The sequence below is a fragment of the Natator depressus genome, chromosome 1 (genome assembly GCF_965152275.1).
Source record: "Natator depressus isolate rNatDep1 chromosome 1, rNatDep2.hap1, whole genome shotgun sequence".
Lineage (NCBI taxonomy): Eukaryota > Metazoa > Chordata > Testudines > Cheloniidae > Natator > Natator depressus.
Window position 1 is genome coordinate 125,142,043 of NC_134234.1, and position 15,373 is coordinate 125,157,415.

The 15,373-nt window shown below is 40.3% G+C and overlaps 1 protein-coding gene across 1 annotated transcript in view; it reads right to left on the minus strand.

Moving 5' to 3' along the window:
• Positions 1 to 15,373, minus strand: part of PRKX (protein kinase cAMP-dependent X-linked catalytic subunit) — a 123,124-nt gene that overhangs the window by 96,937 nt on the left and 10,814 nt on the right. The gene's annotated exons all lie outside the window — the stretch shown is intronic.

The window sequence follows — 15,373 nt, forward strand, 5'->3', positions numbered from 1 at the left end:
TATGTAATCCATCAGATTTTAATTTCACCCGCTGCATCTTGAACTGTAGATTACTTAAAATTCTTCAAAATATACTTCCTACAATCCAAAAGTCTTTGTACTGCTACATTCTGTCAGCCCATTTCTTATACTGGTCAATAATGTCATTATTCTTTTATATTTACTCAGTTCTGCTGCATCAGCAAGTAGAGAATTCAGGATGCCTTAACCACTTCATCATAAAGTCCACTTAATTTAGAAAATTCATTGTTACACATTTGGGCATGTGTTAACCATCCTACTCTGGGTAGTAAAAATGTCCCCTACAAACAGGGTGCCCCGTGAACTCAAGTTTCTTGAGAATAGGTCCACTGGTTTTTCATTACCACTATCCTTCAGTCCAGGTGATCAGCAGCAGATGTCCAGAATATTTTTTTTTACATTGTTTCTTCCATTCTTTATACCTTTACAGTGATATGTGGTAGTGAAATTCTTTGGGCTGGCACTTTTGACATATTTCTCTTTATCATTAAGCAGACTGTACCTTTCTATTGATATTTATAAGAATGATTCCACTAAGCCTTAATGAGCATTATGACCTACTAAGCATTACTTTCACTTTTTCCCCCTTTACTCCTTGTGTTTCATAAAAACTAATACCTTATGTTTGTGTGTGTGTTCTGGAAGTACATCCTTTTATTTGAGCTAAGAGAAACATTCGTATCTCCAACTTTCCTGTTTTATGTAGAGCTTGCCTAACAAGTCATACCAACACAGGTTTTCATCATTTCATCTAAAGAGGAGACCCTCTACTTCAAAATCTCCTAATCACAGGGGACATTTCAATTCTTAGCAATCCCCAAATCCTCCTCACTACACCACTAGAGCAACCATCAGTTAATTTCACGCATTAGTTTTTCACTCATGCTAGGAAACAGAAGAGACTCTGGGATCACCTTATCACTCCAGTCTGTTTTCAGTTTCCAGATCCCAGAAGTCCGAGCCTAAAACTCAAACTTCTCTTCACTCGTGTCACTTATTCCAATGTAGAGAAGAATACTATTAATATTATATTCCATCTTTTCACCTGTTCATCCCGACACTCAAGAAGGCATAATATTCTGCTCTCTTCAGTTGAGTTCCAACTCTCCGGAAAGGTTTTTTACTATAGAGATCGGGATTTCAGGAGTTTCCTTGTAGAGTAAATCTATAAGACCCTGCTAATGATTCCAGGCTTAATTGTCCATTTTTAATGTGTTCTGAGCCTTATGAACAGCAAGATATACCTGTTCTGGGTAAACATGTTGAAATGGTGCACAATTATTCTGTTATGGAATAAGGTCAGTGAAAGTGCTCTTTCTGACATAATCTGTAGCCTCCTACATGAAATTTGGAGGAAGGAGCATAGGCTGCAGGAGAGCAGAATTTGGAGACGACATCAGGAAGCCAGTCTGTGTTCATATGCACTTGCAGAACCTCTGCAAGCAGTTCATAATAAAGACCCAGTTTACACGTTTAGAAAAGCATGGAGTCCTCTCATGTAATTCCCCAGCATATGGTACATGAAACATGTTTCAAATCAAACTGCTGCATACAGCTGATATGTATTTAGGTTTTAAAGCAGTAGAGTTTTTGTATTATATAAAGTTACAATCTTCCACACAAATTCAAGCTACAGGTAGCATGACATGCAAGATTCATTATCAGACTGCGTCCCAAAGGCTGGTGCATCACAAAGTAAAGGCATATGAGGCATGAGCTGAAACATTGTGCATGGCTATCTTTGTAGAAGCTTGGAAAGAACATGGGGGGTAAAAAGACATACTTGTTCTGTGCCCAAAACAGATGTAATGGAAGATCCCACAGAGTTAAGTTTTATACCATTTAAGCTTCACTTAAAATTTCATTTTCTGTCCAGTTTTAAGTGCTAGAAATGCTGAGATAATGAAAATTCATCCCATGTTCTGCTATTGTCCTGTGGGGGTCCGTCCCCCCCCCCCAAGTACAGTATAACCTCAGTTATGAACACCAGAGTTACAAACTGACCAGTCAATCACACACCTTATTTGGAACCAGAAGTACACAATCAGGCAGCAGAGACTAAAAAGCAAACAAGCTACTTAAAAAAGGGGAAGGTTTAAAAAAAGCATTGACAAGGTAAGAAAATTGTTCCTGTGCTTGTTTCATTTAAATTAAGATGGTTAAAAGCAGCATTTTTCTTCTGCATAGTAAAGTTTCAAAACTGTATTAAGTCAATATTATCTTTCAAAAGTTTACAGCTGAACATTTTGTTCAGAGTTATGAACAACCTCCATTCCCGTGGTGTTTGTAACTGAGGTTCTCCTGTATACTTAAAGAGTTCCCATTTTATAAATCTTTGTGAAATCCTTCTCTCAAATGTCCTTTAAGTTTTGCTACTCTATACAGTGGTTCTACATAAAAAAAAAATTCTTTACTACTTAAAATTTATAACTCGTAAAGGAAAATTCCTAATGCTTATCTACTCAGGAAAGCATTGTATTAGCATTATAGGGCCATCCACAAATTGCAATTTAGTCAATTTCAAAAACAGACTTGGAAATGGTAGTGGTGCCTGAAACCACCTCCAAAGTAATCCTGTTAATTTTATATTTTTGCAGTCATGTCTTGCTTTTAAACAAATAACCACACACAGACAAATGGGAACCAGCTAAGGGTCTAAATCTGCACTCATAGACGTTTACAGTATAATTTCCAATAGGTGACTGCCATAACTGACAAAAATAAATGGGGAGAAACAAACAAAAACAGATCCTCTCCCTTCCGCAATCAGACCAAAGGGTGTTTTAAGTGGAGAGTGTTCTTTTAAGATAATTTTTGTATGCAAATATTAAACAAATGCATGAGAAGTAGATAAATTCCCAAGAAAGAAAAGAAAAAGCTTAGCAAGCAGAAGAAGGTCTTTCAGTTAAAACAAAAAACCTTCATTACTTTAGTTCTCAAAGACCCTGAATTTTAACATTTGGGGGGAGGAGGGAAGAGTTACATTTACATTTTAAATGGCAATACACAAGAGCCTACTTTAGCTTTCAGAGTGACCATGTTGCTCTGGCTCAGATGTCCCCAAAATGTGGGGTGTGCCCCCCCTAGGAGGGCACAGAGGAACATCTGGGGGGTGTGAGGGGCCCAGGCCAGCCCCCACATTTCTTAGCACTGCAGTAAACTGGGAAAAATCTATTGATTCTTTCCTAGTGAACTGTGGGAGAGTTTGCCTGTCCTTTTGGGCACACAGCAGGTAGTGGCAATTGTGGGAAGACACTGGAAAACTAGCAGCACTCAAGTGGAGCTAGCCTGCATCCACACTGGTCATATGAACAGCTGACAATTTGTGCTAACTCAGATGTAGCTTTACTCTCCTGATAGACCAGCCAACGCAAGTTAAGAGCGCCATCATGCACAATTGAAGGGACTCCAGTTAGGAGCAACAGTCAAATTAAAATTAGAATTAACTTTGCAGGAAAACAAGATCCTGGACTCCTTTCCTAACCAGATTGGTTCCCGTGTAGTAGTTCTCTCTCATGGTCCCACGTGGTTGGTCTTCCTGCCCTCCATGTAGCTTCTTGCCATCTGTTCCCTATCAGTGCCATGGGCACTTGGGTACACAAGCCCATAAAGTCTACAGAAAAACTGTTTTTAGCAGCAAAATAATTCCACAAATTGTCAAATTCTTGTCATGGTCAACGTAGTAAAATAAATTTAGACTTTTGTCTGAACTGTTTGAACTGAGCAAAAATCAAGCTTCAAGATAATGAGTTTAAGGGTTATCTTCCAAATGTTTTTATTTACTTGCAAGAAGAATCTACATTAGATCAAGTTCACAATAATAAAATTCCTAGCAGATACGTTTAGTGTTAATTAACAGAGGACAAGGGAAGTTGCAGATACTTTTCTCAGAAGTCACCACCTGCAGATTGTGCAAAGTAATAACTGTATGCATTACCATTTACTGCATACAAGTCATTATAAAAAGGAAGTCACCAAATCAAAAGAAGCCTGAAAAGAATTAAAACAGTACATACAGGTGGCTAGAGAACATATAGCCATGGCAGTTTGCAGGAATTTTACAAGAATCTAATAGGATTCAGTCTCCCACTCCTATTTTCAACAACTCCTTACAAGCAGATGGCAGCAAAGATCTCTAGAATCAGGATCTTCAAAAAGAGGCTTCAATTGTGACGATCAGCAAGGGCAGCTCTTATTCCCACAACGCCCACCTACATAACCCAGAAGATGTTAGCTACACTGCGAGTCCACCAACAGATACAATGTAATGTGCATTACAGTTCCTGACTGTCACTGTACCTCATGCACAGCCATGTTGCTAATGACAAGAGTCATAATTCCATGTCTGACTGCTGCCTCACAGAAAATTCTAACCAGATTCTTTGTTTTAAACACTGCAGCTTTGACACCTCCAACAATGACACTAGGGCCACTAAAGTCTCAGGTGGCTCTCCCCACAAATTGGGGAGATGTCAAAGCCAATGCCACGATTAGCTATATGAGAAATGATGTTTCTACTGAGCACTGGGTCAAACCAAAATGAAATCCCAGGTCAAACACTGTACAGCAGTAACTGGGGACTAACTACCCAAACATCTGTTGGAAAAGTCATATGGCAAAACACAATCTCTAATAAATTCTTGGAACATACTGAGGGCAACTTTTTTGTTGTCGCAGAAAGCACAGTAAGTAACATGTGGACAGCCATTTCAGACTTGATTCTGAGCAACAGGGAGGAATTGCTTTAGGAATCTGAAGGTGGAAAGCAATTTGGGCGGAAGCTATCATGAAATGATTTCATTATTCTATGGAAAGAAAGGAGGAGTGAAAGTAGCAGAATAAGGACAATGGACTTCAAAAAAGTAGACTAAGTCAAATCTGGTAGGTAAGGGCCTATGGAAGAAAATGTAAGGGATAAAAGGCATTCAGGAGAGCTGGCAGTTTCTCAAAGAGAATATTAAAAGCATAACTGCAAACTATCCCAAAGTAAAGGAAACCTAGGAAGAAAAGTAAGAGGCCAATACAACTCCATCAGGAGCTCTTTAATGACCTGGAAATCAAAAAGGAAACCTTAAAAAAAAGTAGTAATTGTACTCCTTAGCAGTTATTCTAAGAGAGAAGGTGAGTGAGGTAACAGTTTACTGGACCAACTTCTGATGGTGAGAGAAACAAGATTTTGAGCTACACAGAGCTCTTCCTCAGGTCTGGGAAAGGTACTCCCAGTTTCACAGCTAAATACAAGATCGAACAGACAGTTCAGCAAAAGTAGTTAGCACATGTGCTAAGGGAGCATTCAATGTGATGTGGCTGTTAAAACCCCTGTAGTCATCAGACAAAGGAGGGTTAGTGGGTTACAGATTGTTGTAATAAGCCATAAATCTTGTGTCTTTATTAGACCATGATTTTTAGTTTCTAGCAAACTATGAATTTAAGCTCCCAGGCTCGTCTTTCTAAAACTATCAAAAAACCTGATGACAGCCATCCAACACAAGAACAAAAAGTTAAACCAACTACTCCACAACCACAGATCACCACATCCGGGAGAATCCATGGCACCAGTACCCACCATACAGGCACTATATGACATCTGAACATCATCAGTTTATCAAAACTACCTCTCACTGGAGCTGAATTACCCATGTTCTCTAAGGAACTGAACTTCTGCCCTACCACAGAAACTGATACCATACTAACATGTGGAGAACTAGAAGAGGTTCTCTAAATACATATGGAGTGAGGGAAAGCATAGAGCCCTCTACTTTGTGGGGATGCAGAGATAACCGATGACATCAAAAAAGCTGAAGTGTTTAATATCTATATTGATTCAGTCTTTACTAAATATTCAACACTAGATAGCGCAATATTAACAACAAGGAGGAAGAAGCACAAGCTAAAATAGAGGAAGAACAGATTAAAGAATATTTAAGTAAGTTAGATGTATTCAATTAGGGAGGGCTGGAGGAAATTCGTTTTAGTGGACTTAAGAAATTCGTTAACAGTTCTAAGATCGCTTAGGTTATTTTCGAGAACTCTTGAAGGGGTGAGGTCTGGACTGGACAAGGGAAAGTCAGGGCAAAACCTTTGCCCTTGTACCTATCTTTAAAAGGGGGAAAGAAAGAGGACTCAGGAAATTACAGACCAGTCAGTCTAACTTTGCCCTTGTGTGGAAAGATACTGTACTGGAACAAATTATTAAACAATCAATTTGTAAGCACCTAGAGAATAATAGGATTATAAACAACAGCCAGCATGAATTTGTCAAGAACGAGTCATGTCAAATCAATTTAGTTTCCTTCTTTAACATGGTTACTGGTGTAGTGGATAGAGGGAAGCAGCAGGTGTGGTATATCTTGATTTTAGTAAAGACTTTTGACACAGTCCCACGTGACTGTCGCATAAGCAAACTAGGGAAATGTCTAGATGAAATTCCTGTAAAGCAGGTTGAAAGACTATTCCCAATGCTGTTAAAATGGGAGGCCTTATCTATGGGTCAAACAAGGGTCAATCCTGGGTCTGGTTCTATTAGTTATTTCCATTAATAACTTGTATTGTAGAGCAGCAACTACGCTTATGAAATCTACAGTTCACACCAAGCTGCACTGTGGGGCTGCAAGCACTTTGGAGGACAGTATTAGAATTCAAAATCTTGATAAACTGGAGGATTGGTCTGAAATCAAGATAAAATTTGATAAAGGCAAGCGCAAAGTACTACACTTACTAAGGAAAGAAAAATCAAAAGCACAACTACAAAATGGCTCAATGATAGTATACTTCTGAAAAGGATCTGAGGATTACAGTGGATCACAAATTGAGTATGAATCAATAAGGCTGTTGTGAAAAAAGCTAATATTCTGGGATGTATTAACAGGAGTGTTGTATGTAAAACAGGAGGTAACTGTCCCGGTCCACTCAGCACTGATGAGGCCACAGCTAGAGTATTGTATCCAATTCTGGGCACCATACTTTAGGAAAATGTGGACAAACTAGAAAGAGTCCAGGGCAGAACAACAAAAATAAGGTAAGGTTTTCTAAACTCTTCATACAAGGTGTCATAAATATAAAGGGAAGGGTAAACACCTTTAAAATCCCTCCTGGCCAGAGGAAAAACCCTTTCACCTGTAAAGGGTTAAGAAGCTAGGATAACCTCACTGGCACCTGACCAAAATGACCAATGAGGAGACAAGATACTTTCAAAGCTGGAGGGGGGGGGAGAAACAAAGGTATTCTTGGTCTGTGTGTTTTTGCCAAGAACAGAAAAGAAATAGAGTCTTAGAAGTTAGTAAGTAATCTAGATAGATATGCGTTAGATTCTGTTTTGTTTAAATGGCTGAGAAAATAAGCTGTGCTGAATGGAATGGATATTCCTGTTTGTGTGTCTTTTTGTAACTTAAGGTTTTGCCTAGAGGGATTCTCTATGTTTTGAATCTGATTACCTTGTAAGGTATTTACCATCCTGATTTTACAGAGGTGATTTTTATTTTTTCTTCAATTAAACTTCTTCTTTTAAGAACCTGATTGCTTTTTCATTGTTCTTAAGATCCCAGGGTTTGGGTCTGTGTTCAACTATACAAATTGGTGAGGATTTTTATCAAGCCTTCCCCAGAGAAGGGGGTGTGGGGGTTGGGAGGATTTTGGGGGGAAAGACTTTTCCAAGCGGGCTCTTTCCCGGTTATATATTTGTTAGATGCTTGGTGGTGGCAGCAATAAAGTCCAAGGGCAAAATGTAAAATAGTTTGTACCTTGGGGAAGTTTTAACCTAAGCTGGTAAAAATAATCTTAGGGTTTTTTTCATGCAGGTCCCCACATCTGTACCCTAGAGTTCAGAGTGGGGAAGGAACCTTGACACAAGGAAAGTTTTAAATTAGTCTTGAGAGAAGACAGAGTGGAGCCTCAATCTTCAGGTATGCGAAAGGCTGTGATAAAGAGGACAGTAATCAACTGTTCTCTATAGACAAGAATTAAGTGCCTTAATCTACAGCAGTGGTTTTCAACCTGGGGTCCGCAGACTAGGTCTAAGATTTCCAAAGGGGTACACACCTCCATTTGAAAATTTTTAGGGGCCTGCAAATGAAAAAAGGTTGAAAACGATTGATCCTATAGCAAGGGAGAATTAGGTTAGATATTAAGGGGGGGGGGGGGGGAAGAGAACTATAATTAAGCTCCAGAATTGGCTTCCAAGGGAGGTTGTGGAATCCCCAGCATTGGAGGTTTTTAAGAACGGGTTGGACAAATACTTGTGAGAGATGCTCTAAGTTTACTTGGTCCTGCCTCAGCTAAAGGTGCTGGACTTGATGACCTCTCAAGGTCCCATCCAGCCCTACATTTCTATGGTTTGATAATGGTATCCAGACTCCCACATCACTGGCATGTTATGTTTTTGTAGTAAGAAACTACCTCAGCGCTCTGCAGCCATTAGTCAGAAGATATTTGTTTCACATAAGAATGTGTATAAAACAAAAAAATTTCTTTAAAGATTCCACTGAAAGATTTTGGATTTTGAATTCAGTGACATTTTCTATTTATTTTAAATTAAACTATAAACACTGTAAATTATTTCTTTACACACACTTTTAATACGTATCAGTTGTGCAAGATAAAAATACAGACTAAGTTACAAGTTACACTTATACAGGTTAAATATATTTACTAACAACTATAAAACAGATCTATTCACTCCAACCAGTTCCAATATCAGATTAACTAGGCTACTCGAGGAAAGCTGGAGGAAGTAAGTTGTTCCATTTCTCTCATTCTTTGTCAGTTACAGTGTAGAATCTAAATACAGATTAGATACGTCCCTTGCAAGCAAAGAGAGTTCCAACATTACACTGCAGGAAGCATTTGTGTTTCATTACCAAGCAAATGGCCTACTTATTTCTGCAGCACACAGTGAAACTGATGAACCAGTAATTCCTTGTTTCTGCAAAGAAGTGTTCTAGATAACCAATTAGGAAATCCTATAAATGATCTGATAGATAAGTCTTATCTAATGCTTTTTTCTTTACCTTCTTTTAAGTTGCAGAACCCAAGAAGTTACATATAAAGTACACGCACAACAACAGAGACTAACTTTGTTGTTTTACTTCTATTACAGGTTGCAAAAGAAAATCCCAAAAGGAATATTGCAGCAAATACAGTAATTCCTCACTTATCGTTGTAGTTATGTTCCTGAAAAATGCCGACTTTAAGCAAAACGATGTTAAGTGAATCCAATTTAAATGAAGGGGGGGGGGGGTTAGGTGCCAGGAAGCTCCCTCCGTCCTGAGCCCTGTTGGGTGTCCTCCCCGCTCTATGGAGATGGGGTAAGTGAGGTGCAGGGGGAGGGGGACACCCTGACATTAGCCCCCTTCTCGTCTCTTCACCCACCCTCCGAGGCTCTGAAGAGCAGCTCCAAGGCAGAGGGCAGGAGCAGCACATGGCAGTGAGGGGAGGGACAGCTGAATTGCGGGCAACTGATATTCTGCTGGGCAGCTGCTGCACAGGGAACTTATGGGAGCGGGGAGCTGATTGGGGGGGCTGCCGGTCCACTCCACCAGCTAGCTGCAACAGGCTGCTCTTCCTACAAGCAGTGGACAAAGCAGGCGGCTGCCAAACGACATTATAAAGGAGCATTGCACAACTTTAAACGACCATGTTCCCTAATTGATCAGCAACGAAACAACGTTAACCGGAACAACTTTAAGTGAGGAGTTACTGTACGCGGACCTCGAATTCAAAACAGTGACAAAGTCTGGAAAGGGACAGAAGGACATTTTGTACTGTTTATAAAACAGACATCTTATGACAGGCAAATTGTACTGCTGAACATGTGAATAGTAAGGTTCATGATATTAAAAAATGGCAAGAAAAAAAATAAAAACCAGGCTTTGACAGAAACCTGTCAGGGAAGAATGAGACAAAAGAACCAAGAAGCTACAGATTTTCATCGAATCTGGTACTCATGTTGTGCTTTGAGGCAATCTGAGTGAATTCAGTCCATTGTTTGAGCTTTTTATTAACTATATTTCACAAAGACCCACTGGGAGCACACACTTGCCCAGATCATCATCAGCTGGAAAAAAATACCTGCCTGAAGTTTTCACTCACCAAGCTGTAACTAGGGATCTTTTGAGTGGTGGAAATTCTCTTTAGTAACTGATGCAACTCCAGAGCTTGCTTGACACCCAGCAATTAACATCCTGGCAGTGTTCTTCAGTGACAAATATAAATCAAATACCATTTAAATCCTCTGTTGCTCCTCAGCACAATGCAGGGGTCATTTCAATTTGGATTCAAGACATGCTGGAGAGTACAGCCACACACAGGAAAACTGTGTCAATCAACAACGCTCCATGATGCAAATGTAATGCTTAGTGAAAGACCTGAAGGAAATGTATCCACATCTGCTGCACATTCCATGTATTGTGCATCATCTCCATGTAGGCTTTGATAATGCAATCAGAACTGATGAGTTCCACGACATCACTGAATTTGCAATACATTTTCTAGCAATACTTAAACATACCAACAGGCAAAGGTGAGCGTTTGATAAAGTTTGTCAACCAAAAAGAGCCCATCAAATGTGTCCCTGCCCTCCCCCCGTTGTACAATCGCACTGGTTTTCCTGGCTCAAGGCAATACAATTCATTCATGCGCACTGGGACAGAGTGAGATTCTCATTAAAGGCGAGGATACAGTCAGTCAAAGACGACAATGAAACTATGCTGGATTGTTGAGGACGATGTAACCCTGTGAGAACCATATTGCAAGTTATCTTTTCTTTTTGTCTTTTGAGAGGAAATAAATGGGGTTCCTTTTCAAATGGAAACAAATGCACCCCAGTACATCACTCTGATCTGCAAAGCTTAACCACTATTTATAAGTTGCGACTGACATAGATGATGCCTTAAGAAATAGAAGGCAAGTCAATATGCTCCAAAAGTGATCCCTTTCCATCTGCACTGTGTACTTTCACACCAGAATTTCAAAGCCAACTGAAGGCAACCATATCCCACAATGTACTCAGACTCGATGGATCGGGATTTCTGTTTAATCCATTTGTCAAGGCCCAGATGTCACACAATTTTAGCAACTACAAAAATATTCTGTGTATTTCCCTTACTAGGCAGAAGAGTTAAAGCATGATTTTGACTTGCATATGGTGTGCAAAGTGCCATGTGATGATTTGAACACTAGAGAAGGGAAACCCAGCCATTGTGTGTCATGTCCAGTGCATCACCTACACTCACAATGCCAGCAACTTCAGTGTCTATGGAAAAATCATTCTGCCTGTTGAAAAGTTCAAAGCAAACATTGCGTATGCCTCTCTGAAGAGCAAATTGGACAGCTCAACCTTTTGTACTGTAAGAGATTTGGAGATCTTCTGAAATCTAGAATTATCTGCTGACTACCATATAACTAAGCATTCCAGTAACTGTAATAAAAGGCCTGAGGTGGGTGAGTGTGTGCACATGCATACACATTTTTTGGTGGAGGGGAAGTGTCCGGGGCTGGGGAAGGAGTCTCACTTAAACCTCCTAGTCATGGAAACCTTATGGGCAAAAATCCAGTAATTTAGACTTTTCAATTAGGCTTGGACTAGCACACGAGTAGTAAAACCAAGTATGATGAGTTGACGTAAGGATATTTACTTTTGTATATTTTGATATATGATGCTGACATATTTGTGGACATAAAACAAATTTGTGTTTTAACAGTCTATAAAAGCTTTCACGTTTTCAATCTGAATGTGGCTTTAGTAGAGATGCTCCAGTTGAGGAACCTCATATTAATGAAGAAGCCTGGATAACACATTTTGGCCAGGTCTTTAATGACTACCCCCAAATGGCTTTTTAATCTAATTCAACCATAGTTGGTGTAATGAGGAATCCTCTCTTTAATTTACCACTCTGGCCTTCAGAAATAGACAGTGAACTCTAGTCATTTATTTTAGCCCAATGATAGAAAAAAGTTCCAGGGGAAGTTTTTTCTCCCCACTGAAGTTTTTCAGAAGAATCTTGACTGGTGTCTCCAGTTTCAGCTAAATTATTTACCCTCGTTAGTCATGCTGGAAGTGCATTACTAGAGGGGGTTTTTTTTGTGTTTGTTTTTTGTTTGTTTGGTTTTTGTTTTTTTTTTTTAAACAAAGAGGAACCAAAAAAAATCCTGATTCATATAGACCTATTAGTATGATAGACATGGCAGGGAAAATTTATTCTAGATTTTTAATATCCAAATTTGAAATGCGGACTTGAAAGGCTAATTTACTACACAAAGAGCAAAGTGGCTTTAGGGCTAGTAGAGCCACAACTGACAATTGTTTATTTTATCCTATATGATTTATAAATATACTGCAGTTAAGGGTACTAGATTGTATGTGGCTTTCATAGATCTTAAGATAGCATTTGACTTTATTAACAGAGAAACTGTGTGTGAAATTAAGAATTGGGTATCAAATTAAGACTTCTGTATATTTTGGAGGATTACACTCGGGCAACACTTCAAGGGTAAGAACTAAAAATCAACCAAGACACTACTATTTTCTCTACTTCTAAGGGAGTATGTCAGAGAAGACTTCTAGCACCTCTTTTTAATTAATTTATTAATGACATGTTGTATGTTTAAAAAGAAGGTAAGGCCTCTCTGCCACAAATGAAGGATAGCTCTATCCTGTTACATGCCAGTGAGATGGCTGTTTTATCTCAAACTCCAAGAAGCCTCTGAAAGTTATGTCATTTTTCTTCATACTATAATTCTTAAGACCTGGTTCTCAATTATGATTTTGGGAAGAACCCTCTGCAAATTGAGTGGAAGACAGGAGGCTACCTTGTAGAAGAAGTCTCTGCTTGTACGTATTTAGGGATGAAGTTTCACCATTTGGGCCGTTGGTCCCCTTATCATAAAGGTTTAAAACAAAAGGCCCTTAGCTCTGCTCAATGAGTGCCCTATTTTACCCACTCAGATGGTGGGAACACAGCTTCTGCAACACTAAGTTTTTTATGCTACAATAATATCACAGATGCTTTAGGGGGGTCAAAGTTTAGTTTAGAGACCAAATTTCAGCCACGGAGATAGCTCAAAATAATTTTGAGGAGCCAATTCTCCCAAATTGTATGCTTGCCTCATTTTTACACACTGAGGTGGGTTGTGGTGTTTTTTTTTGTGGGGTTCCCCCCCGTAAGTAGATGACCTTGAATTGCTTTTTTAAAATTTTGGTCTAAAATCTGTACTCCTCCAGATTATAGATTGCCCTAGATTTGCCTTCAGGAGATGGAACAATCTGAGCACTCCTTATGTTCATGGTATAGGACCTTCCAATCGATTATAGTTACAAAAACCTAACCTATTGTTGACTTATTGTCAACTCAATCAATTACTCAAACGGAGAGCCACAGATATTACCCAGCAAGATGATGTGGCTGTGATTCATGATTCCAAGTTTGCCTTTTGGTTCTCTACTTTGAAGACAGCCAGTGTTTTTGAACTGTATATGAATGAGTTATCAATTCCTCATTTATGTAAGGCATATACTCAATTAAGATTCCAAATCACGGTAACTGCAGTCCTCAAAAGTTAGATATGGAAAAGTCCCTTCAGATCTTCATTTTTGCCCAGGTGAATCTGGAGCACTGGAAGATATACCTCATTATCTTTTGGATTATTCAATTTTCCGGTTTCTGAGAGCATGGTTGATTTTACCTCTTTTGTATAAAAAGAATCTTTATTAGCTCAAAAGAATGGGTTTTTTTCAGTATTTTCTCAATGTCTGGTAGTAATTAAATTGATTGCAATTTTTGCCCTTTTAGCATTATGGCTTAGAAGAGAGTTAAGTTCTGACTGACATTTTAACGTATTACATGGATGTTGGTACAGTTTTAGATTGTGTATGTTTTTCTCTGTGTGTTTGCATGGGACATGTTATAGGTTATCTAATAAAATCGAATTTCAGCATCTGTCATTAAATAATTGCCTGGCCCCCTTCATTAATTTCATAGAACTGTAAACATTTAAATAAAAAAAGCTTAAAAATAAAGATTTGTCAGAGATACGAAAAATAAAAATCAGGTTCCACCAGTCTTCAGTATAAGGGGTCAACAGCCAAACTGTCAGTCACGTAAACTCCTCTGTGCAAGACATACAATTGGAAAACATTTTTTTAAATTGTTTTGCAGCATCCTGCATTACTGGCTCTGTTGTGCAATGGGAAAACAAGAGCAGGAGAGACTCTCAGCAGGTACTGCTGATATATTGCAACATTTCTCTCAAACCCCATTTCCCCTGCTGCCAAGTTTCTTTCAGCACTGCAGTGAAGCAGCCCTTTCCAAGCATTTAGGACAGGGGTCTCAAACTCAATTTACCTTAGGGCCAGTGCCAGTCCCCAAATCCTCCCAGCGAGCCAATAAGGTCACTCATGCCACCCAGAACCCACCCCCCAAAACTCCACACCCCCTCGCCCAAGGCTCTGGGAGGGAGTTTGGGTGGGGGAGGACGACTGGGGTAGGAGATTGGGGTGCGAGAAACATGTGGACAAGGGGGATCCAGTGGACATAGTGTACTTACGTTTCCAGAAAGCCTTTGACAAGATCCCTCACCAAAGGCTCTTACGTAAGGTTTTGGGCTGGGCAGGAGGTGGGGGTGCAGGCTCCGGGCCGGAGGAGGGGTGAAGGCTCTAGGATGGAGTTTGGGGGACGGAAGGGGGTGCAGGCTCTGGGAGAGGGTCGAGGGGGTACGGTGCTTACCTGGGGCTCCGAGGCAGGGCAGGCCAGGGGACCTCCGCACACTGCTGCCCCCAGGCACCACCCCCACAGCTTCCCATTGGCTGCAGGGGTGCTCAGGGCGGGGGGCAGCACATGGAAGCACAGCCCCGCCCCACCCCAGGGTCGCAGGGAGGGGCCAGTGGCTACATGGAATGAGCGCACAGAAAGCCACCCAGCTCTGCTGCGCTGCCAGTGGTGAGCAGGGCCCCGGGCTGTTTTAAATCGCCCATGGGATGTGCGGGGGGAGGGGGCGTGTGCCCTGGGGCAGCAGGTGGGGCCAAGGGAGAGACCTGGCCCCAAAACTGCTGGAGCCCCGAGGGCCACACTGGGGAGGTTCTCGGGCCGCAGATGGCCCGTGGGCCAGGACTCTGAGACCCCTGATTTAGGGAGAAGTAACCACATGCCCTCTCCTCACCTGAAAACTAACCACAAAATCCAGATTTTTACATAGTCTGAGAGCCACAATTTTAGTTATGAGCTATACCGATCCTGAATTGTTTCTTACAATTGTGAAATTATTGTTGCTCTTTCAGAGAGCTCTCTAGAGTGGAAATGTAAGGTGCTCTTTTCTTCATGTTCAAAGAATCTTTCTGAAACGATGATCTATTTATAGAATG